Source organism: Ranitomeya imitator, chromosome 7 (genome assembly GCF_032444005.1).
Source record: "Ranitomeya imitator isolate aRanImi1 chromosome 7, aRanImi1.pri, whole genome shotgun sequence".
Classification (NCBI taxonomy): Eukaryota; Metazoa; Chordata; class Amphibia; order Anura; family Dendrobatidae; genus Ranitomeya; species Ranitomeya imitator.
The window spans coordinates 126,271,980-126,298,382 of NC_091288.1; positions in this window are offsets into that span (position 1 = coordinate 126,271,980).

The following is a 26,403-nucleotide window of genomic DNA, read 5'->3' on the forward strand; positions in this document are numbered from 1 at the left end:
ACTCTACACTCTATACCATACACTCTATACCCTACACTCTACACTTTATACCCTACACTCTATACCCTACAATCTATACCCTACACTCTATACCCTACACGCTATACCCTACACTCTATACCCTACACTCTATACCCTACACTCTACACTCTATACCCTACACTCTTTACCATACACTCTATACCCTACACTCTACACTCTATACCCTACACTCTATACCATACACTCTATACCATACACTATATGCCCTACACTCTAATCTCCATACCATACACTCTGTACCCTACACTCTATAACATACATTCTACACCCTACACTCTATACCATACACTCTATACCCTACACTCTACACTCTATACCATACACTCTAATCCCTACACGCTACACTCTATACCCTAAACTCTAAACCCTACACTCTATACCCTACACTCTATACCCTACACTCTATACCCTACACTCTACACTCTATACCCTACACTCTATACCGTACACTCTATACCATACACTCTATACCATACACTCTATATCATACCCTCTATACCCTACACTCTATACCCTACACTCTACACTCTATACCCTACACTCTACACTCTATACCCTACACTCTATACATTACAATCTATACCATACACTCTATACCATACACTCTATACCCTACACTCTATACCCTACACTCTACACTCTATACCCTACACTCTATACCGTACACTCTATACCATACACTCTATACCATACACTCTATATCATACCCTCTATACCCTACACTCTATACCCTACACTCTACACTCTATACCCTACACTCTACACTCTATACCCTACACTCTATACCATACACTCTATACCCTACACTCTACACTCTATTCCCTACACTCTATACCATACACTCTATACCCTACACTCTTTACCCTACACTATACACTCTATACCCTACACTCTACACTCTATACCATAGACTCTATACCCTACAATCTACACTCTATACCCTACAATCTATACCCTACACTCTATACCCTACACTTTATACCCTACACTCTATACCTTACACTCTATACCCTACACTCTACACCCTACACTCTACACTCTATACCCTACACTCTATAACCTACACTCTATACCCTACACTCTTTACCCTACTCTCTACACTTTATACCCTACACTCTACACTCTATACCCTACACTCTATACCCTACACTCTACACTCTATACCCTACACTCTACACTCTATTCTCTACACTCTATACCATACTCTCTATACCCTACACTTTTTACCCTACAATATACACTCTATACCCTACACTCTACACTCTATACCATACACTCTATACCCTACACTCTATACCCTACACTCTACACTCTATACCCTACAATCTATACCCTACACTCTATACCCTACACTCTAAACCCTACACTCTATACCCTACACTCTACACTCTATACCCTACACTCTATACCATACACTCTATACCCTACACTCTATACCCTACACTCTATACCCTACACTCTACACTCTATGCCCTACACTCAATAACATACACTTTATACCGTACACTCTATACCTTACACTCTATACCCTACACTCTACACCCTACACTCTACAATCTATACCCTACACTCTATGACCTACACTCTATACCCTACACTCTATACCCTACTCTCTACACTTTATACCCTACACTCTACACTCTATAACCTACAATCTACACCCTACACTCCACACTCTATACCCTACACTCTATAACCTACACTCTATACCCTACACTCTACACCCTACACTCTACACTCTATACCCTACACTCTATAACCTACACTCTATACCCTACACTCTATACCCTACTCTCTACACTTTATACCCTACACTCTACACTCTATACCCTACACTCTATACCCTACACTCTATACTCTACACTCTATACCCTACACTCTACACTCTATACCCTACTCTTTAAATCCTACACTCTATACCCTACACTCTACACTCTATACCCTACACTCTATACCCTACACTCTACACTCTATACCCTACACTCTATACCCTACACTCTATACCCTACACTCTATACCCTACACTCTTCACCCTACACTTTATAGCTTACACTCTATACCCTACACTCTATACCATTCACTCTATACCCTACACTCTATACCCTACACTCTATACCCTACACTCTACACCATACACCATACACCATACACTCTATACCCTACCCTCTATACCCTACACTCTACACATTATACCCTACACTATATACCCTACACAATACACTCTATACCCTACACTCTATACCATACACTCTATACCCTACACTCTATACCCTACACTCTACACTCTATACCCTACACTCTACACTCTACACCCTACACTCTACACTTTACACTCTATACTCTACACTCTATACCCTACACTCTATACCCTACACTCTACACTTTATCCCCTACAGTCTATACCCTACACTCTATACCCTACACTCTATACCCTACACGCTATACCCTACACTCTATACCCTACACTCTATACCCTACACTCTATACCCTACATTCTACACCCTACACTCCATACCCTACACCCTATACCCTACACTCTATACCCTACACTCTATACCCTACACTCTATACCCTACACTCTATACCCTACACTCTATACCCTACACTCTATACCCTACACTCTACACTCTATACCCTACACTCTATACCCTACACTCTATACCATACACTCTATAACATACACTCTATCCCCTACACTCTATACCATACACTCTACACTCTATACCCTACACTGTATACCCTACACTCTAAACTCTATACCCTACACTCTACACTCTATACCCTACACTCTATACCCTACAATCTATATCATACACTCTATACCATACACACTATACCATACACTCTACACTCTATACCCTACACTCTATACCCTACACTCTACACTCTATACCCTACACTCTATACCCTACACTCTACACTCTATACCCTACACTCTATACCCTACACTCTATACCATACACTCTATACCATACACTCTATCCCCTACACTCTATCCCATACACTCTACACTCTATACCCTACACTCTACACTCTATACCCTACACTCTACACTCTATACCCTACACTCTACACCCTACACTCTATACCATACACTCTATACCCTACACTCTACACTCTATACCCTACACTCTATACCCTACACTCTATACCCTACACCCTACGCTCTACACCCTACACTCTATACCCTACGATCTACACACTATACCCTACACTCTATTCCATACACTCTATACCCTACACTCTATACCCTACACTCTACACTCTATACCCTACACTCTACACTTCACACTCTATGCCCTACACTCTATACCCTACACTCTATACTCTATACCCTACACTCTATACCGTACATTCTACACTCTATACCCTACACTCTATACCCTACACTCTAATCCCTACACTTACACTCTATACCCTACACTTTATACCCTACACTCTATACCCTACTCTCTACACTCTATACCCTACCCTCTATACCATACACTCTACACTCTATTCCCTACACTCTATACCATACACTCTAAACCCTACACTCTATACCCTACACTATACACTCTATACCCTACAATCTATACCCTACACTCTATGCCCTACACTCTATACCCTACACTCTATACCCTACACTCTACACTCTATACCCTACACTCTATACCATACACTCTATACCCTAAACTCTATACCATACACTCTACACCATACACTCTATACCATACACTCTATACCTACACTCTGCACTCTATACCCTGCATTCTATACCCTACACTCTATACCATACACTCTATACCCTACACTCTACACTCTATACCCTACACTCTATACCCTACACTCTATACCCTACACCCTACGCTCTATACCCTACACTCTATACCCTACACTCTATACTCTATACCCTATACTCTATTCCATACATTCTATACCCTACACTCTATACCCTACAGTCTAATCCCTACACTCTACACTCTATACCCTACACTCTATACCCTACACTCTATACCATACACTTTATACCCTACACTCTATACCCTACACTCTACACTCTATTCCATGCACTCTATACCCTACACTCTATACCCTACACTCTACACTCTATACCCTACACTCTACACTCTATACCCTACACTCTATACCCTACACTCTATACTTTATACCCTACACTCTATACCCTACACTATACACTCTATGCCCTACACTCTAATCCCTACACTCTACACTCTATAACCTACACTCTATACACTACACTCCATACTCTACACTCTATACCCTATACCCTACACTCTATACCATACACTCTAATCCCTACACTCTACACTCTATACCCTACACTCTATACCCTACACTCCATACCCTACACTCTATACCCTACACTCTACACTCTATACCCTACACTCTATACCATACATTCTATACCCTACACTCTATACCCTACACTCTATACCCTACACTCTATACCCTACACTCTATACCCTACACTCTATACCCTACACTCTACACTCTATACCCTACACTCTATACCCTACACTCTACACTCTATACCCTACACTCTATACCCTACACTCTATACCCTACACTCTACACTCTATACCCTACACTCTATACCCTACACTCTATACTCTACACCGTATACCCTACACTCTACACTCTATACCCTACACTCTATACCCTACACTCTACACCCTACACTCTATACCCTACACTCTACACTCTATACCATACACTCTATACCCTACACTCTACACTCTATACCCTACACTCTATACCCTACACCCTACGCTCTATACCCTACACTCTATACCCTACACTCTATACTCTATACCCTACACTCTATTCCATACATTCTATACCCTACACTTTATACCCTACACTGTAATCAGTACACTCTATACCCTACACTCTATTCCCTACACTCTATACCATACACTCTATACCCTACACTCTATACCCTAGACTCTACACTCTATTCCATGCACTCTATACCCTACACTCTATACCCTACACTCTACACGCTATACCCTACACTCTACACTCTACACTCTATACCCTGCACTCTATACCCTACACCCTACGCTCTATACCCTACACTCTATGCCCTACACTCTATGCTCTATACCCTACACTCTATTCCATACATTCTATACCCTACACTCTATACCCTACACTGTAATCAGTACACTCTACACTCTATACCCTACACTCTATACCCTACACTCTATACCATACAATCCATACCCTACACTCTACACTCTATACCCTACAATCTATACCCTACACTCTATACCCTACACTCTATACCCTACACTCTATACCCTACACTCTATACCCTACACTCTACACTCTATACCCTACAATCTATACCCTACACTCTATACCCTACACTCTATACCCTACACTCTACACTCTATACCCTACACTCTATACCCTACACTCTATACCCTACACTCTACACTCTACACTCTATACCCTACACTCTATACCCTACACTCTATACTCTACACTCTATACCCTACACTCTATACCCTACACTCTATACCCTACACTCTACACTCTATACCCTACACTCTATACCCTAAACTCTATACCCTACACTCTATACCCTACACTCCATACCCTCTACTCTGTACCCTACACTCTACACTCTATACCCTACACTCTATACCATACGCTCTATACCCTACACTCTATACCCGACACTCTATACCCTACACTATACACTCTATACCCTACACTCTACACTGTATACCATACACTCTATACCCTACACTCTATACCCTACACTCTACACTCTATACCCTACACTCTACACCCTACACTCTATACCATACACTCTATACCCTACACTCTACACTCTATACCCTACACTCTATACCTTACACCGTATACCCTACACCCTACGCTCTATACCCTACACTCTATACCCTACACTCTACACTTAATACCCTACACTCTATTCCATACACTCTATACCCTACACTCTATAAACTACACTCTACACTCTATACCTTACACTCTACACTTTACACTCTATACCCTACACTATATAGCCTACACTCTATACCCTACACTCTATACCCTACACTCTACACTCTATACCCTACATTCTATACCCTACACTCTAATCCCTACACTCTACACTCTATACCCTACACTCTATACCCTACACTATATACCCTGCACTCTACACTCTGTACCCTACACTCTATGCCCTACACTCTATACCCTACACTCTATACCCTACACTATATACCCTACACTCTACACTCTATACCCTACACTCTATACCATACACTATATACCCTACACTCTACACTCTATTCCCTACACTCTATACCATACACTCTATACCCTTTACTCTATACCCTACACTCTATAACCTACACTATACACTCTATACCCTACACTCTACACTCTATACCATACACTCTATACTCTACACTCTATACCCTACACTCTACACTCTATACCCTACAATCTATACCCTACACTCTATACCCTACACTCTATACCCTACACTCTATACCATACAATCTATACCCTACACACTATACCCTACACTCTATACCCTACACTCTACACTCTATACCCTACACTCTATAACATACACTCTATACCCTACACTCTATACCTGACACTCTATACCCTACACTCTACACCCTACACTCTACACTCTATACCGTACACTCTATACCCTACACTCTATACCCTACACTCTACACTTTATACCCTACACTCTATACCCTACACTCTATACCATACACTCTATACCCTTTACTCTATACCCTACACTCTATACCCTACACTATACACTCTATACCCTACACTCTACACTCTATACCATACACTCTATACCCTACACTCTATACCCTACACTCTACACTCTATACCCTACAATCTATACCCTACACTCTATACCCTACACTATACACTCTATACCCTACACTCTATAACATACACTCTATACCCTACACTCTATAACTTACACTCTGTACCCTACACTGTACACCCTACACTCTACACTCTATTCTCTACACTCTATACCCTACACTCTATACCCTACACTCTATACCCTACACTCTACACTTTATACCCTACACTCTATACCCTACACTCTATACTCTACACTCTATACCCTACACTCTACACTATATACCCTACACTCTATACCCTACACTCTATACTCTATACCCTACACTCTATACCCTACAGGCTATACCCTACACTCTATACCCTACACTCTATACCCTACACTCTATACTCTACACTCTACACCCTACACTCTATACCCTACACTCTATACCCTACACTCTATACCCTACACACTATACCCTACACTCTACACTCTATACCTTACACTCCATACCCTACACGCTATACCATACACTCTATACCACACACTCTATACCCTACACTCTATACCATACACTCTACACTATAAACCCTACACTCTATACCCTACAATCTACACTCTATACCCTACACTCTATACCCTACACTCTACACTCGATACCCTACGCTCTATACCATACACTCTATACCCTAAACTCTATACTATACACACTATACCCTACACTCTATACCCTACACTCTATACCCTACACTCTATACGCTACACTCTACACTCTATACCCTACACTCTATACTCTACACTCTATGCCCTACACTCTATACCCTACACTCTATACCTTACACTCTATACCCTACACTCTACACTCTATACCCTACACTCAATACCCTACACTCTATACCCTACACTCTATACCCTACACTCTACACTCTATACCCTAAACTCTACACTCTATACTCTACACTCTACACTCTACACTCTATACCCTACACTCTATACTCTACACTCTATACCCTACACTCTATACCTTACACTCTATACCCTACACTCTACACTCTATACCCTACACTCAATACCCTACACTCTATACCCTACACTCTATATCCTACACTCTACACTCTATACCCTACACTCAATACCCTACACTCTATACGCTACACTCCATACCCTACACTCTACACTCTATACCCTAAACTCTACACTCTATACTCTACACTCTACACTCTACACTCTATACCCTACACTCTATACTCTACACTCTGTACCCTACACTCTATACCCTACACTCTATACCTTACACTCTATACCCTACACTCTACACTCTTTACCCTACACTCAATACCCTACACTCTATACCCTACACTCTATACCCTACACTCTACACTCTATACCCTAAACTCTACACTCTATACTCTACACTCTACACTCTATACCCTACACTCTATATCCTACACTCTATACCCTACACTCTACACACTATACCCTACACTCTATACCATACACTCTACACCCTACACTCTATACCCTACACTCTATACCCTACACTCTATACCATACACTCTATACCCTACAATCTACACTCTATACCCTAGACTCTATACCATACACTCTATACCCTACACTCTATACCCTACACTCTAATCTCTATACCATACACTCTATACCCTACACTCTATAACATACATTCTACACCCTACAATCTATACCATACACTCTATACCCTACACTCTACACTCTATACCATACACTCTATACCCTACACTCTACACTTTATACCCTACACTCTATACCCTACACGCTATACCCTACACTCTATACCCTACACTATATACCCTACACTCTACACCCTACACTCTATACCTTACACCCTATACCCTACACTCTATACCCTAATCTCTACACCCTACATTCTATACCCTACACTCTATACCCTACACTCTATACCCTACACTCTACACTCTATACCCTACACTCTATACCCTACACTCTATACCATACACTCTACACTCTATACCCTACACTCGGCACTCTATACCCTACACTCAATAACATACACTCTACACTCTATACCCTACACTCTACACTCTATACCCTACACTCTATACCCTACAATCTATACCATACACTCTATACCATTCACTCTATACCCTACACTCTATACCCTACACTCTATACCCTACACTCTACACTCTATACCCTACACTCTATGCCCTACAATCTATACCATACACTCTATACCATACACTCTATACCCTACACTCTATACCTCACACTCTACACTCTATCCCTTGCACTCTATACCATACACTCTACACTCTATACCCTACACTCTACACCCTACACTCTACACTCTATACCCTACACTCTATACCCTGCACTCTACACTCTATACCCTACACTCTACACTCTATACCCTACACTCTACACCCTACACTCTACACTCTATACCCTACACTCTACACCCTACACTCTACACTCTATACCATACACTCTATACCCTACACTCTATAACATACATTCTACACCCTACAATCTATACCATACACTCTATACCCTACACTCTACACTCTATACCATACACTCTATACCCTACACTCTACACTTTATACCCTACACTCTATACCCTACACGCTATACCCTACACTCTATACCCTACACTATATACCCTACACTCTACACCCTACACTCTATACCTTACACCCTATACCCTACACTCTATACCCTAATCTCTACACCCTACATTCTATACCCTACACTCTATACCCTACACTCTATACCCTACACTCTACACTCTATACCCTACACTCTATACCCTACACTCTATACCATACACTCTACACTCTATACCCTACACTCGGCACTCTATACCCTACACTCAATAACATACACTCTACACTCTATACCCTACACTCTACACTCTATACCCTACACTCTATACCCTACAATCTATACCATACACTCTATACCATACACTCTATACCCTACACTCTATACCCTACACTCTATACCCTACACTCTACACTCTATACCCTACACTCTATGCCCTACAATCTATACCATACACTCTATACCATACACTCTATACCCTACACTCTATACCTCACACTCTACACTCTATCCCTTGCACTCTATACCATACACTCTACACTCTATACCCTACACTCTACACCCTACACTCTACACTCTATACCCTACACTCTATACCCTGCACTCTACACTCTATACCCTACACTCTACACTCTATACCCTACACTCTACACCCTACACTCTACACTCTATACCCTACACTCTATACCCTACACTCTACACTCTATACCCTACACTCTACACTCTATACCCTACACTCTATACCCTACAATCTATATCATACACTCTATACCATACACACTATACCATACACTCTACACTCTATACCCTACACTATATACCCTACACTATACACTCTATACCCTACACTCTATACCCTACACTCTACACTCTATACCCTACACTCTATACCCTACACTCTATACCATACACTCTATACCATACACTCTATCCCCTACACTCTATCCCATACACTCTACACTCTATACCCTACACTCTACACTCTATACCCTACACTCTACACTCTATACCCTACACTCTACACCCTACACTCTATACCATACACTCTATACCCTACACTCTACACTCTATACCCTACACTCTATACCCTACACTATATACCCTACACCCTACGCTCTATACCCTACACTCTATACCCTACACTCTACACATTATACCCTACACTCTATTCCATACACTCTATACCCTACACTCTACACTTTACACTCTATACCCTACACTCTATACCCTACACTCTATACTCTATACCCTACACTCTATACCGTACATTCTACACTCTATACCCTACACTCTATACCCTACACTCTAATCCCTACACTCTACACTCTATACCTTACACTTTATACCCTACACTCTATACCCTACTCTCTACACTCTATACCCTACACTCTATACCCTACACTTTATACCCTACACTCTACACTCTATACCCTACACTCTATACCATACACTCTACACTCTATTCCCTACACTCTATACCATACACTCTAAACCCTACACTCTATACCCTACACTATACACTCTATACCCTACATTCTATACCTTACACTCTATGCCCTACACTCTATACCCTACACTCTATACCCTACACTCTACACTCTATACCCTACACTCTATACCATACACTCTATACCCTAAACTCTATACCATACACTCTACACCATACACTCTATACCATACACTCTATACCTACACTCTACACTCTATACCCTGCACTCTATACCCTACACTCTATACCATACACTCTATACCCTACACTCTACACTCTATACCCTACACTCTATACCCTACACTCTATACCCTACACCCTACGCTCTATACCCTACACTCTATACCCTACACTCTATACTCTATACCCTATACTCTATTCCATACATTCTATACCCTACACTCTATACCCTACAGTCTAATCCCTACACTCTACACTCTATACCCTACACTCTATACCCTACACTCTATACCATACACTTTATACCCTACACTCTATACACTACACTCTACACTCTATTCCATGCACTCTATACCCTACACTCTATACCCTACACTCTACACTCTATACCCTACACTCTGCACTCTATACCCTACACTCTATACCCTACACTCTATACTCTATACCCTACACTCTATACCCTACACTATACACTCTATGCCCTACACTCTATACCATACACTCTAATCCCTACACTCTACACTCTATACCCTACACTCTATACCCTACACTCCATACCCTACACTCTATACCCTACACTCTACACTCTATACCCTACACTCTATACCCTACATTCTATACCCTACACTCTATACCCTACACTCTATACCATACACTCTATACCCTACACTCTATACCCTACACTCTATACCCTACACTCTATACCCTACACTCTACACTCTATACCCTACACTCTATACCATACACTCTATACCCTACACTCTACACTCTATACCCTACACTCTATACTCTACACTCTATACCCTACACTCTACACTCTATACCCTACACTCTATACCCTACACTCTATACTCTACACCCTATACCCTACACTCTACACTCTATACCCTACACTCTATACCCTACACTCTACACTCTATACCCTACACTCTATACCCTACACTCTACACTCTACACTCTATACCCTACACTCTACACTCTATACCCTACACTCTATACCATACACTCTATACCCTACCCTCTACACTCTATACCCTGCACTCTATACCCTACACTCTATACCTCACACTCTACACTCTATACCCTACACTCTATACCCTACACTCTATACTCTACACCCTATACCCTACACTCTACACTCTATACCCTGCACTCTATACCCTACACCCTACGCTCTATACCCTACACTCTATACCCTACACTCTATACCCTACACTATACACTCTATACCCTACACTCTATAACATACACTCTATTCCCTACACTCTATAACTTACACTCTGTACCCTACACTGTACACCCTACACTCTACACTCTATACCCTACACTCTATACCCTACACTCTATACCCTACACTCTATACCCTACACTCTACACTTTATACCCTACACTCTATACCCTACACTCTATACTCTACACTCTATACCCTACACTCTACACTCTATACCCTACACTCTATACCCTACACTCTATACCCTACACTCTATACTCTATACCCTACACTCTATACCCTACAGGCTATACCCTACACTCTATACCCTACACTCTATACCCTACACTCTATACTCTACACTCTACACCCTACACTCTATACCCTACACTCTATACCCTACACTCTATACCCTACACGCTATACCCTACACTCTACACTCTATACCTTACACTCCATACCCTAAACGCTATACCATACACTCTATACCACACACTCTATACCCTACACTCTATACCATACACTCTACACTATATGCCCTACACTCTATACCCTACAATCTACACTCTATACCCTACACTCTACACTCGATACCCTACGCTCTATACCATACACTCTATACCCTAAACTCTATACCTTGCACACTATACCCTACACTCTATACCCTACACTCTATACCCTACACTCTATACGCTACACTCTACACTCTATACCCTACACTCTATACTCTACACTCTATACCCTACACTCTATACCCTACACTCTATACCTTACACTCTATACCCTACACTCTACACTCTATACCCTACACTCAATACCCTACACTCTATACCCTACACTCTATACCCTACACTCTACACTCTATACCCTAAACTCTACACTCTATACTCTACACTCTACACTCTATACCCTACACTCTATACCCTACACTCTATACCCTACACTCTACACACTATACCCTACACTCTATACCATACACTCTACACCCTACACTCTATACCCTACACTCTATACCCTACACTCTATACCCTACAATCTACACTTTATACCCTACATTCTATACCCTACACTCTATGTGTAGAGTGTAGGGTATAGAGTGTAGGATATAGAGTGTATGGTATAGAGTGTAGGTTATAGAGTGTAGAGTGTAGGGTATAGAGTGTAGGGTATAGAGTGTAGGGTATAGAGTGTAAGGTATAGATTGTAGGGTATAGAGTGTATAGCGTAGAGTGTAGAGTGTAGGGTATAGAGTGTATGGTGTAGAGTGTAGGGTATAGAGTGTATAGTGTAGGGTATAGAGTGTAGGGTATAGAGTGTATGGTATAGAGTGTAGGGTATAGAGTGTATGGTATAGAGTGTAGGGTATAGAGTGTAGGGTATAGAGTGTAGGGTATAGAGTGTAGGGTATGGATTGCAGGGTATATAGTGTAGAGTGTAGGGTATAGAGTGTAGGGTATAGAGGGTATGGTATAGAGTGTAGAGTGTAGGGTATAGAGTTTATAGTGTAGGGTATAGAGTGTAGGGTATAGTGTATGGTAGAGTGTAGGGAATAGAGTGTAGAGTGTATGGTATAGAGTGTAGGGTATAGAGTGTAGGGTATAGAGTGTAGGGTATAGAGTGCAGGGTGTAGAGTGTAGGGTGTAGAGTGTAGGGTATAGAGTGTAGGGTATAGAGTGCAGGGTATAGAGTGTAGAGTGTAGGGATTAGAGTGTAGGGTATAGAGTGTAGGGTATAGAGTGTAGGGTATAGAGTGTAGAATGTACGGTATAGAGTGTAGGGTATAGAGTATAGAGTGTAAAGTGCAGAGTGTAGGGTATAGAGTGTAGAGTGTAGGGTATAGAGTGTAGGGTATAGAGTGTATGGAATAGAGTGTAGGGTATAGAGTGTAGAGTGTAGGGTATAGAGTGTAGGGTATAGAGCGTAGGGTGTAGGGTATAGAGTGTAGGGTATAGAGTGTAGGGTATAGAGTGTAGAGTGTAGGGTATAGAGTGTATGGTATAGAGTGTAGGGTGTAGAGTGTAGGGTATAGAGTGTAGAGTGTAGGGTATAGAGTGTAGAGTGTAGGGTATAGAGTGTAGGGTATAGAGTGTAGAGTGTAGGGTATTGAAAGTAGGGTATAGGGTGTAGGGAATAGAGTATAGAGTATAGAGTGTATGGTATAGAGTGTAGGGTATAGAGTGTAGAGTGTAGGGTATAGAGTGTAGAGTGTAGGGTATAGAGTGTAGGGTATAAAGTGTAGAGTGTAGAGTGTAGGGTATAGAGTGTAGGGTATAGAGTGTAGGGTATAAAGTGTAGGGTGTAGAGTGCAGATTGTAGGGTATAGAGTGCAAGGTATAGAGTGTAGTGTATAGAGTGTATGTTATAGACTGTAGGGTATAGAGTGTATAGTTTAGGGTATAGAGTGTATGGTATAGAGTGTAGGGGATAGAGTGTATGGTATAGAGTGTATGGTATAGAATGTAGGGTAGAGAGTGTAGGGTATAGAGTGTAGAGTGTAGGGTATATAGTGTAGGGTGTAGAGTGTAGGGTATAGAGTGTAGGGTATAGAGTGTAGAGTGTATGGTGTAGAGTGTAGGGGATAGAGTGTATGGTATAGAGTGTATGGTATAGAGTGTATGGTATAGATTGTAGGGTATAGAGTGTAGGGTATAGAGTGTAGAGTGTAGGGTATAGAGTGTAGAGTGTAGGGTATAGAGTGTAGGGTATAGAGTGTAGGGTATAGGGTGTAGGGTATAGAGTGTAGGGTGTAGAGTGTAGGGTATAGAGTGTAGGGTATAGAGTGTAGTGTATAGAGTGTAGGGTATAGCGTGTAGGGTATAGAGTGTAGGGTATAGAGTGTAGGGTATAGAGTGTAGGGTATAGAGTGTAGGGTATAAAGTGTAGAGTGTAGGGTATAGAGTGTAGGGTATAGAGTGTAAAGTGTAGGGTGTAGAGTGTAGAGTGTAGGGTATAGAGTGGAGGGTATAGAGTGTAGGGTATAGAGTGGAGGGTATAGAGTGGAGGGTATAGAGTGTAGGGTATAAAGTGTAGAGTGTAGGGTATAGAGTGTAGGGTATGGAGTGTAGGGTATAGAGTGTAGGGTATAGAGTGTAGAGTGTAGGGTAAAGAGTGTAGGGTATAGAGTGTAGGGTATAGAGTGTAGGGTATAGAGTGTACGGTATAAAGTGTAGAGTGTAGGGTATATTGTGTAGGGTATAGAGTGTAGGGTATAGTGTGTAGAGTGTAGGGTATAGAGTGTAGGGTATAGAGTGTAAGGTATAGAGGGTAGGGTATAGAGTGTATGGTGTAGAGTGTAGGGTATAGAGTGTAGGGTATAGAGTGTAGGGTATAAAGTGTAGAGTGTAGGGTATATAGTGTAGGGTATAGAGTGTAGGGTATACTGTGTAGAGTGTAGGGTATAGAGTGTAAGGTATAGAGGGTGGGGTACAGAGTGGATGGTGTAGAGTGTAGGGTATAGAGTGTAGGGTATAGAGTGTAGTGTATAAAGTGTAGAGTGTAGGGTATAGAGTGTAGGGTATAGAGTGTAGGGTTTAGAGAGTAGGGTATAGAGTGCAGAGTGCGGGGTAGAGAGTGTAGAGTGTAGGGTATAGAGTGTAGGGTTTAGAGAGTAGGGTATAGAGTGCAGAGTGTGGGGTAGAGAGTGTAGAGTGTAGGGTATAAAGTGTAGAGAGTAGGGTATAGAGTGTAGGGTATAGAGTGTATGTTATAGAGTGTAGGGTATAGAGTGTAGAGTGTAGGGTATAGAGTGTATGTTATAGAGTGTAGGGTATAGAGTGCAGAGTGTAGGGTATAGTGTGTAGGGTATAGAGTGTAGGGTATAGAGTGTATGGTATAGAGTGTAGGGTATAGAGTGTAGAGTGTAGGGTATAGAGTGTAGGGTATAGATTGTAGGGTATAGAGTGTAGAGTATAGGGTATAGAGTGTAGGGTGTAGAGTGTAGGGTATAGAGTGTATAGTGTAGGGTATAGAGTGTATGGTATAGAGTGTAGGGAATAGAGTGTAGAGTGTAGGTTATAGGGTGTAGGGTATAGAGTGTAGGGTGTAGAGTGTAGGGTATAGAGTGTAGGGTATAGAGTGTAGTGTATAGAGTGTAGGGTATAGCGTGTAGGGTATAGTGTGTAGGGTATAGAGTGTAGGGTATAAAGTGTAGGGTATAGAGTGTAGGGTATAAAGTGTAGAGTGTAGGGTATAGAGTGTAGGGTATAGAGTGTAATGTGTAGGGTGTAGAGTGTAGAGTGTAGGGTATAGAGTGGAGGGTATAGAGTGTAGGGTATAGAGTGGAGGGTATAGAGTGGAGGGTATAGAGTGTAGGGTATAAAGTGTAGAGTGTAGGGTATAGAGTGTAGGGTATGGAGTGTAGGGTATAGAGTGTAGGGTATAGAGTGTAGAGTGTAGGGTAAAGAGTGTAGGGTATAGAGTGTAGGGTATAGAGTGTAGGGTATAGAGTGGAGGGTATAGAGTGTAGGGTATAAAGTGTAGAGTGTAGGGTATAGAGTGTAGGGTATGGAGTGTAGGGTATAGAGTGTAGGGTATAGAGTGTAGAGTGTAGGGTATATTGTGTAGGGTATAGAGTGTAGGGTATAGTGTGTAGAGTGTAGGGTATAGAGTGTAAGGTATAGAGGGTAGGGTATAGAGTGTATGGTGTAGAGTGTAGGGTATAGAGTGTAGGGTATAGAGTGTAGGGTATAAAGTGTAGAGTGTAGGGTATATAGTGTAGGGTATAGAGTGTAGGGTATACTGTGTAGAGTGTAGGGTATAGAGTGTAAGGTATAGAGGGTGGGGTACAGAGTGGATGGTGTAGAGTGTAGGGTATAGAGTGTAGGGTATAGAGTGTAGTGTATAAAGTGTAGAGTGTAGGGTATAGAGTGTAGGGTATAGAGTGTAGGGTTTAGAGAGTAGGGTATAGAGTGCAGAGTGTGGGGTAGAGAGTGTAGAGTGTAGGGTATAGAGTGTAGGGTTTAGAGAGTAGGGTATAGAGTGCAGAGTGTGGGGTAGAGAGTGTAGAGTGTAGGGTATAAAGTGTAGAGAGTAGGGTATAGAGTGTAGGGTATAGAGTGTATGTTATAGAGTGTAGGGTATAGAGTGTAGAGTGTAGGGTATAGAGTGTATGTTATAGAGTGTAGGGTATAGAGTGCAGAGTGTAGGGTATAGTGTGTAGGGTATAGAGTGTAGGGTATAGAGTGTATGGTATAGAGTGTAGGGTATAGAGTGTAGAGTGTAGGGTATAGAGTGTAGGGTATAGATTGTAGGGTATAGAGTGTAGAGTATAGGGTATAGAGTGTAGGGTGTAGAGTGTAGGGTATAGAGTGTATAGTGTAGGGTATAGAGTGTATGGTATAGAGTGTAGGGAATAGAGTGTAGAGTGTAGAGTATAGAGTGTATGGTATAGAGTGTAGGGTATAGAGTGTAGAGTGTAGGGTATAGAGTGTAGGGTATAGAGTGTAGGATATAGAGTGTAGAGTGTAGGGTATAGAGTGTAGGGTATAGAGTGTAGGGTATAGGGTGTAGAGTGTAGGGATTAGAGTGTAGGGTATAGAGTGTAGGGTATAGAGTGTAGAATGTACGGTATAGAGTGTAGGGTATAGAGTATAGATTGTAGGGTATAGAGTATAGGGTATAGTGTGTAATGTGTATAGTGTAGGGTATAGAGTGTAGAGTGTAGGGTATAGAGTGTAGGGTATAGAGTGTATGGAATAGAGTGTAAGGTATAGAGTTTAGAGTGCAGAGTGTAGATAGTAGGGTATAGAGTGTAGAGTATAGGGTATAGAGTGTAGGGTATAGAGTGTATGGAATAGAGTGTGGAGTGTAGAGTGTAGGGTATAGAGTGTAGGGTATAGAGTGTATGGAATAGAGTGTAGAGTGTAGGGTATAGAGTGTAGGGTATAGAGTGTAGAGTGTAGGGATTAGAGTGTATGGTATAGAGTGTAGGGTGTAGAGTGTATGCTATAGAGTGTGGGGTATAGAGTGTAGAGTGTAGGGTATAGCGTGTATGGTATAGAGTGTAGGGTGTGGAGTGTATGGTATAGAGTGTAGAGTATAGAGTGTATGGTATAGAGTGTAGAGTGTAGGGTATAAAGTGTAGGGCATAGAGTGTAGAGTGTAGAGTGTAGGGTATAGAGTGTAGAGTGTAGGGTATAGAGTGTATGGTATAGAGTGTAGAGTGTAGGGTATAAAGTGTAGAGCATAGAGTGTAGAGAGTAGGGTATACAGTGTAGGGTATAGAGTGTAGGGTATAGAGTGTAGAGTATAGAGTGTAGAGTGTAGGGTATAGAGTGTACGGTATAGAGTGTATGGTATAGAGTGTATGGTATATAGTGTAGGGTATAGAGTGTTTGTTATAGAGTGTAGGGTATAGAGTGTAGCGTGTAGGGTATAGAGTGTAGGGTATAGAGTGTAGAGTATAGAGTGTAGAGTGTAGGGTATAGAGTGCAAGGTATAGAGTGTAGTGTATAGAGTGTATGTTATAGAGTGTAGGGTATAGAGTGTAGAGTGTAGGGTATAGAGTAGGGTATAGAGTGTAGGGTATAGATTGTAGGGTATAGAGTGTAGAGTGTAGGGTATAGAGAGTAGGGTATAGAGTGTATGGTATAGAGTGTAGAGTGTAGGGTATAGACTGTAGGGTATAGAGTGTATGGTATAGAGTGTATGGTATAGAGTGTAGGGTATAGAGTGTAGAGTGTAGGGTATAGAGAGTAGGGTATAGAGTGTAGGGTATAGAGTGTAGGGTATAGATTGTAGGGTATAGAGTGTAGAGTGTAGGGTATAGGGTGTAAGGTATAGAGTGTATGTTATAGAGTGTATAGTGTAGGGTATAGAGTGTAGGGTATAGAGTGTATGGTATAGAATGTAGGGAATAGAGTGTAGAGTGTAGGGTATAGAGTGTATGGTATAGAGTGTAGGGTATAGAGTGTAGAGTGTAGGGTATAGAGTGTAGGGTAGAGAGTGTAGGGTATAGAGTGTAGGGTATAGAGTGTAGAGTGTAGGGTATAGAGTGTAGGGTACAGAGTGTAGGGTATAGAGTGTAGAGTGTAGGGATTAGAGTGTAGGGTATAGAGTGTAGGGTATAGAGTGTAGAATGTACGGTATAGAGTGTAGGGTATAGAGTATAGAGTGTAGGGTATAGAGTGTAGGGTATAGAGTGTAGAGTGTAGAGTATAGAGTGTAGGGTATAGAGTGTATGGGATAGAGTGTAGGGTATAGAGTGTAGGGTATAGAGCGTAGGGTGTAGGGTATAGAGTGTAGGGTATAGAGTGTAGGGTATAGAGTGTAGACTGTAGGGTATAGAGTGTATGGTATAGAGTGTAGGGTGTAGAGTGTAGGGTATAGAGTGTATGGTATACAGTTTAGAGTGTAGAGTGTAGGGTATAGAGTGTAGGGTATAGAGTGTAGGGTATAGAGTGTAGAATGTACGGTATAGAGTGTAGGGTATAGAGTATAGAGTGTAGGGTATAGAGTGTAAAGTGTAGAGTGTAGGGTATAGAGTGTAGAGTGTAGGGTATAGAGTGTAGGGTATAGAGTGTATGGAATAGAGTGTAGGGTATAGAGTGTAGAGTGTAGGGTATAGAGTATAGGGTATAGAGCGTAGGGTGTAGGGTATAGAGTGTAGGGTATAGAGTGTATGGGTACAGAGTGTAGAGTGTAGGGTATAGAGTGTATGGTATAGAGTGTAGGGTGTAGAGTGTAGGGTATAGAGTGTAGAGTGTAGGGTATAGAGTGTAGAGTGTAGGGTATAGAGTGTAGGGTATAGAGTGTAGAGTGTAGGGTATAGAAAGTAGGGTATAGAGTGTAAAGTGTATGGTATAGAGTGTAGGGGACAGAGTGTATGGTATAGAGTGTATGGTATAGAGTGTAGGGTAGAGAGTGTAGGGTATAGAGTGTAGAGTGTAGGGTATATAGTGTAGGGTGTAGAGTGTAGGGTATAGAGTGTAGGGTATAGAGTGTAGAGTGTATGGTATAGAGTGTAGGGGATAGAGTGTATGGTATAGAGTGTGTGGTATAGAGTGTATGGTATAGATTGTAGGGTATAGAGTGTAGGGTATAGAGTGTAGAGTGTAGGGTATAGAGTGTAGAGTGTAGGGTATAGAGTGTAGGGTATAGAGTGTAGGGTATAGAGTGTAGGGTGTAGAGTGTAGGGTATAGAGTGTAGGGTATAGGGTGTAGGGTATAGAGTGTAGGGTGTAGAGTGTAGGGTATAGAGTGTAGGGTAAAGAGTGTAGGGTATAGAGTGTAGGGTATAGAGTGTAGGGTATAGAGTGCAGGGTATAGAGTGTAGGGTATAAAGTGTAGAGTGTAGGGTATAGAGTGTAGGGTATAGAGTGTAGGGTATAGAGTGTAGGGTATAGAGTGTAGGGTATAGAGTGTAGAGTGTAGGGTATAGAGTGTAGGGTATAGAGTGTAGGGTATAGAGTGTAGGGTATAGAGTGTAGGGTATAAAGTGTAGAGTGTAGGGTATAGAGTGTAGGGTATAGAGTGTAGGGTATAGAGTGTAGAGTGTAGGGTATAGAGTGTAGGGTATAGAGTGTATGGTATAGAGTGTAGAGTGTAGGGTATAGAGTGTAGGGTATACTGTGTAGAGTGTAGGGTATATAGTGTAAGGTATAGAGGGTAGGGTATAGAGTGTATGTTGTAGAGTGTAGGGTATAGAGTGTAGGGTATAGAGTCTAGGGTATAGAGTGTATGGTATAGAGTTTAGGGTATAGAGTGTAGGGTATAGAGTGTAAGCTATAAAGTGTAGGGTGTAGAGTGTAGGGTATAGAGTGTAGGGTATAGAGTGTTGGTTATAATGTGTATGGTATAGAGTGTAGGGTATAGAGTGTAGAGTGTAGGGTATAGAGTGTAGGGTATAAAATGTAAGCTATAAAGTGTAGGGTGTAGAGTGTAGGGTATAGAGTGTAGGGTATAGAGTGTAAGGTATAGAGTGTATGGAATAGAGTGTAGGGTATAGAGTGTAGAGTGTAGGGTATAGAGTGTAGGGCATAGAGCGTAGGGTGTAGGGTATAGAGTGTAGGGTATAGAGTGTAGGGTATAGAGTGTAGAGTGTAGGGTATAGAGTGTATGGTATAGAATGTAGGGTGTAGAGTGTAGGGTATAGAGTGTATGGTATACAGTTTAGAGTGTAGAGTGTAGGGTATAGAGTGTAGGGTATAGAGTGTATGGTATAGAGTGTAGAGTATAGAGTGTAGAGTGTAGGGTATAGAGTGTAGGGTATAGAGTGTAGGGTATAGAGTGTATGGTATAGAGTGTAGGGTATAGAGTGTAGAGTGTAGGGTATAGAGTGTAGGGTATAGAGTGTAGGATATAGAGTGTATGGTATAGAGTGTAGGTTGTAGAGTGTAGAGTGTAGGGTATAGAGTGTAGAGTGTAGGGTATAGAGTGTAGGGTATAGAGTGTAGGGTGTAGAGTGTAGGGTATAGAGTGTAGGGTATAGAGTGTAGGGTATAGAGTGTAGAGTGTAGGGATTAGAGTGTAGGGTATAGAGTGTAGGGTATAGAGTGTAGGGTATAGAGTGTAGAATGTACGGTATAGAGTGTAGGGTATAGAGTATAGAGTGTAGGGTATAGAGTGTAAAGTGTAGAGTGTAGGGTATAGAGTGTAGAGTGTAGGGTATAGAGTGTAGGGTATAGAGTGTATGGAATACAGTGTAGGGTATAGAGTGTAGAGTGTAGGGTATAGAGTGTAGGGTATAGAGTGTAGGGTGTAGGGTATAGAGTGTAGGGTATAGAGTGTAGGGTATAGAGTGTAGAGTGTAGGGTATAGAGTGTATGGTATAGAGTGTAGGGTGTAGAGTGTAGGGTATAGAGTGTAGAGTGTAGGGTATAGAGTGTAGAGTGTAGGGTATAGAGTGTAGGGTATAGAGTGTAGAGTGTAGGGTATAGAAAGTAGGGTATAGAGTGTAAAGTGTATGGTATAGAGTGTAGGGGACAGAGTGTATGGTATAGAGTGTATGGTATAGAGTGTAGGGTAGAGAGTGTAGGGTATAGAGTGTAGAGTGTAGGGTATATAGTGTAGGGTGTAGAGTGTAGGGTATAGAGTGTAGGGTATAGAGTGTAGAGTGTATGGTATAAACTGTAGGGGATAGAGTGTATGGTATAGAGTGTATGGTATAGAGTGTATGGTATAGATTGTAGGGTATAGAGTGTAGGGTATAGAGTGTAAAGTGTAGGGTATAGAGTGTAGAGTGTAGGGTATAGAGTGTAGGGTATAGAGTGTAGGGTATAGAGTGTAGGGTGTAGAGTCTAGGGTATAGAGTGTAGGGTATAGGGTGTAGGGTATAGAGTGTAGGGTGTAGAGTGTAGGGTATAGCGTGTAGGGTATAGAGTGTAGGGTATAGAGTGTAGGGTATAGAGTGTAGGGTATAAAGTGTATAGTGTAGGGTATAGAGTGTAGGGTATAGAGTGTAAAGTGTAGAGTGTAGGGTGTAGAGTGTAGAGCGTAGGGTATAGAGTGGAGGGTATAGAGTGTAGGGTATAAAGTGTAGAGTGTAGGGTATAGAGTGTAGGGTATAGAGTGTAGGGTAGAGAGTGTAGGGTATAGAGTGTAGAGTGTAGGGTATATAGTGTAGGGTGTAGAGTGTAGGGTATAGAGTGTAGGGTATAGAGTGTAGAGTGTATGGTATAGAGTGTAGGGGATAGAGTGTATGGTATAGAGTGTATGGTATAGAGTGTATGGTATAGATTGTAGGGTATAGAGTGTAGGGTATAGAGTGTAGAGTGTAGGGTATAGAGTGTAGAGTGTAGGGTATAGAGTGTAGGGTATAGAGTGTAGGGTATAGAGTGTAGGGTGTAGAGTGTAGGGTATAGAGTGTAGGGTATAGGGTGTAGGGTATAGAGTGTAGGGTGTAGAGTGTAGGGTATAGAGTGTAGGGTATAGAGTGTAGGGTATAGAGTGTAGGGTATAGCGTGTAGGGTATAGAATGTAGGGTATAGAGTGTAGGGTATAGAGTGTAGGGTATAATGTGTAGAGTGTAGGGTATAGAGTGTAAAGTGTAGAGTGTAGGGTGTAGAGTGTAGAGTGTAGGGTATAGAGTGGAGGGTATAGAGTGTAGGGTATAGAGTGTAGGGTATAAAGTGTAGAGTGTAGGGTATAGAGTGTAGGGTATAGAGTGTAGGGTATAGAGTGTAGAGTGTAGGGTATAGAGTGTAGGGTATAGAGTGTATGGTATAGAGTGTAGGGTATAGAGTGTAGAGTGTAGGGTATAGAGTGTAGGGTATACTGTGTAGAGTGTAGGGTATAGAGTGTAAGGTATAGAGGGTAGGGTATAGAGTGTATGGTGTAGAGTGTAGGGTAAAGAGTGTAGGGTATAGAGTGTAGGGTATAGAGTGTATGGTATAGAGTTTAGGGTATAGAGTGTAGGGTATAGAGTGTAAGCTATAAAGTGTAGGGTATAGAGTGTAGGGTATAGAGTGTAGAGTGTAGGGTATAGAGTGTATGGTATAGAGTGTAAGCTATAAAGTGTAGGGTGTAGAGTGTAGGGTATAGAGTGTAGGGTATAGAGTGTAGGGTATACAGTGTGAGGGAGAGAGCGTAGGGTGTAGGGTATAGAGTGTAGGGTATTGAGTGTAAGGTATAAAGTGAAGGGTGTAGAATGTAGGGGATAGAGTGTAGGGTATAGAGTGTAGGGTATAGAGGGTAGGGTATAGAGTGTATGGTGTAGAGTGTAGAGTGTAGGGTATAGAGTGTAGGGTATAGAGTGTAGGGTATAGAGTGTATGGTATAGAGTGTAGGGTATAGAGTGTAAGGTATAAAGTGTAGAGTGTAGGGTATAGAGTGTAGGGTATAGAGTGTAGGGTATAGAGTGTAGGGTATAGAGTGTAGAGTGTAGGGTCTAGAGTGTAAGGTATAGAGTGTAGGGTTTAGAGAGTAGGGTATAGAGTGTAGAGTGTAGGGTATAGAGTGTAGAGTGTGTGGTATAGAGTGCAGGGGATAGAGTGTAGAGTGTGAGGTATAGAGTGTAGGGTATAGAGTGTATGGTCTGGAGTGTATGGTATAGATTGTAGGGTATAGAGTGTAGGGTATAGAGTGTAGAGTGTAGGGTATAGAGTGTATGGTATAGAGTGTATGGTATAGATTGTAGGGTATAGAGTGTAGGGTATAGAGTGTAGAGTGTAGGGTATAGAGTGTAGAGTGTAGGGTATAGAGTGTAGAGTGTATGGTATAGCGTGCAGGGGATAGAGTGTAGAGTGTGAGGTATAGAGTGTAGGGTATAGAGTGTATGGTATAGAGTGTATGGTATAGATTGTAGGGTATAGAGTGTAGGGTATAGAGTGTAGGGTATAGAGTGTAGAGTGTAGGGTTTAGAGTGTAGGGTATAGAGTGTAGGGTATAGAGTGTAGAGTGTAGGGTATAGAGGGTAGGGTATAGAGTGTATGGTATAGAGTGTATGGTATAGATTGTAGGGTATAGAGTGTAGGGTATAGAGTGTAGAGTGTAGGGGATAGAGTGTAGAGTGTGAGGTATAGAGTGTAGGGTATAGAGTGTATGGTAAGGAGTGTATGGTATAGATTGTAGGGTATAGAGTGTAGGGTATAGAGTGTAGAGTGTAGGGTATAAAGTGTAGAGTGTAGGGTATAGAGTGTAGGGTATAGAGTGTAGAGTGTAGGGTATAGAATGTAGGGTATAGAGTGTAGAGTGTATGGTATAGAGTGCAGGGGATAGAGTGTAGAGTGTGAGGTATAGAGTGTAGGGTATAGAGTGTATGGTATAGAGTGTATGGTATAGATTGTAGGGTATAGGGTGTAGGGTATAGAGTGTAGATTGTAGGGTATAGAGTGTAGAGTGTAGGGTATAGAGTGTAGGGTATAGAGTGTAGGGTATAGAGTGTAGGGTATAGAGTGTAGGGTATAGAGTGTAGAGTGTAGGGTACAGAGGGTAGGGTATAGAGTGTATGGTATAGAGTGTATGGTATAGATTGTAGGGTATAGAGTGTAGGGTATATAGTGTAGAGTGTAGGGTATAGAGTGTAGAGTGTATGGTATAGAGTGCAGGGGATAGAGTGTAGAGTGTGAGGTATAGAGTAGGGTATAGAGTGTATGGTATAGAGTGTAGGGTATAGAGTGTAGGGTATAGAGTGTAGGGTATAGAGTGTAGGGTGTAGAGTGTATGGTATAGAGTGTATGGTATAGATTGTAGGGTATAGAGTGTAGGGTATAGAGTTTAGAGTGTAGGGTATAGAGTGTAGAGTGTAGGGTATAGAGTGTAGGGTATAGAGTGTAGAGTGTAGGGTGTAGAGTGTAGGGTATAGAGTGTAGAGTGTATGGTATAGAGTGCAGGGGATAGAGTGTAGGGTATAGAGTGTATGGTACAGATTGTATGGTATAGATTGTAGGGTATAGAGTGTAGGGTATAGAGTGTAGAGTGTATGGTATAGAGTGTAAGGGATAAAGAGTATGGTATAGAGTGTATGGTATAGAGTGTAGGGTATAGAGTGTAGGGTATAGAGTGTAGAGTGTAGGGTATAGAGTGTAGGGTATAGAGTGTAGGGTATAGAGTGTAGGGTGTAGAGATTAGGGTATAGAGTGTAGGGTATAGGGTGTAGGGTATAGAGTGTAGGGTGTAGAGTGTAGGGTATATAGTGTAGGGTATAGAGTGTAGGGTATAGAGTGTAGGGTATAGCGTGTAGGGTATAGAGTGTAGGTTATAAAGTGTAGGGTATAGAGTGTAGGGTATAAAGTGTAGAGTGTAGGGTATAGAGTGTATGGTATAGAGTGTAGAGTGTAGGGTATAGAGTGTATGGTATATACAGTGGGGCAAAAAAGTATTTAGTCAGTCAGCAATAGTGCAAGTTCCACCACTTAAAAAGATGAGAGGCGTCTGTAATTTACATCATAGGTAGACCTCAACTATGGGAGACAAACTGAGAAAAAAAAATCCAGAAAATCACATTGTCTGTTTTTTTAACATTTTATTTGCATATTATGGTGGAAAATAAGTATTTGGTCGGAAACAAAATTTCATCTCAATACTTTGTAATATATCCTTTGTTGGCAATGACAGAGGTCAAACGTTTTCTGTAAGTCTTCACAAGGTTGCCACACA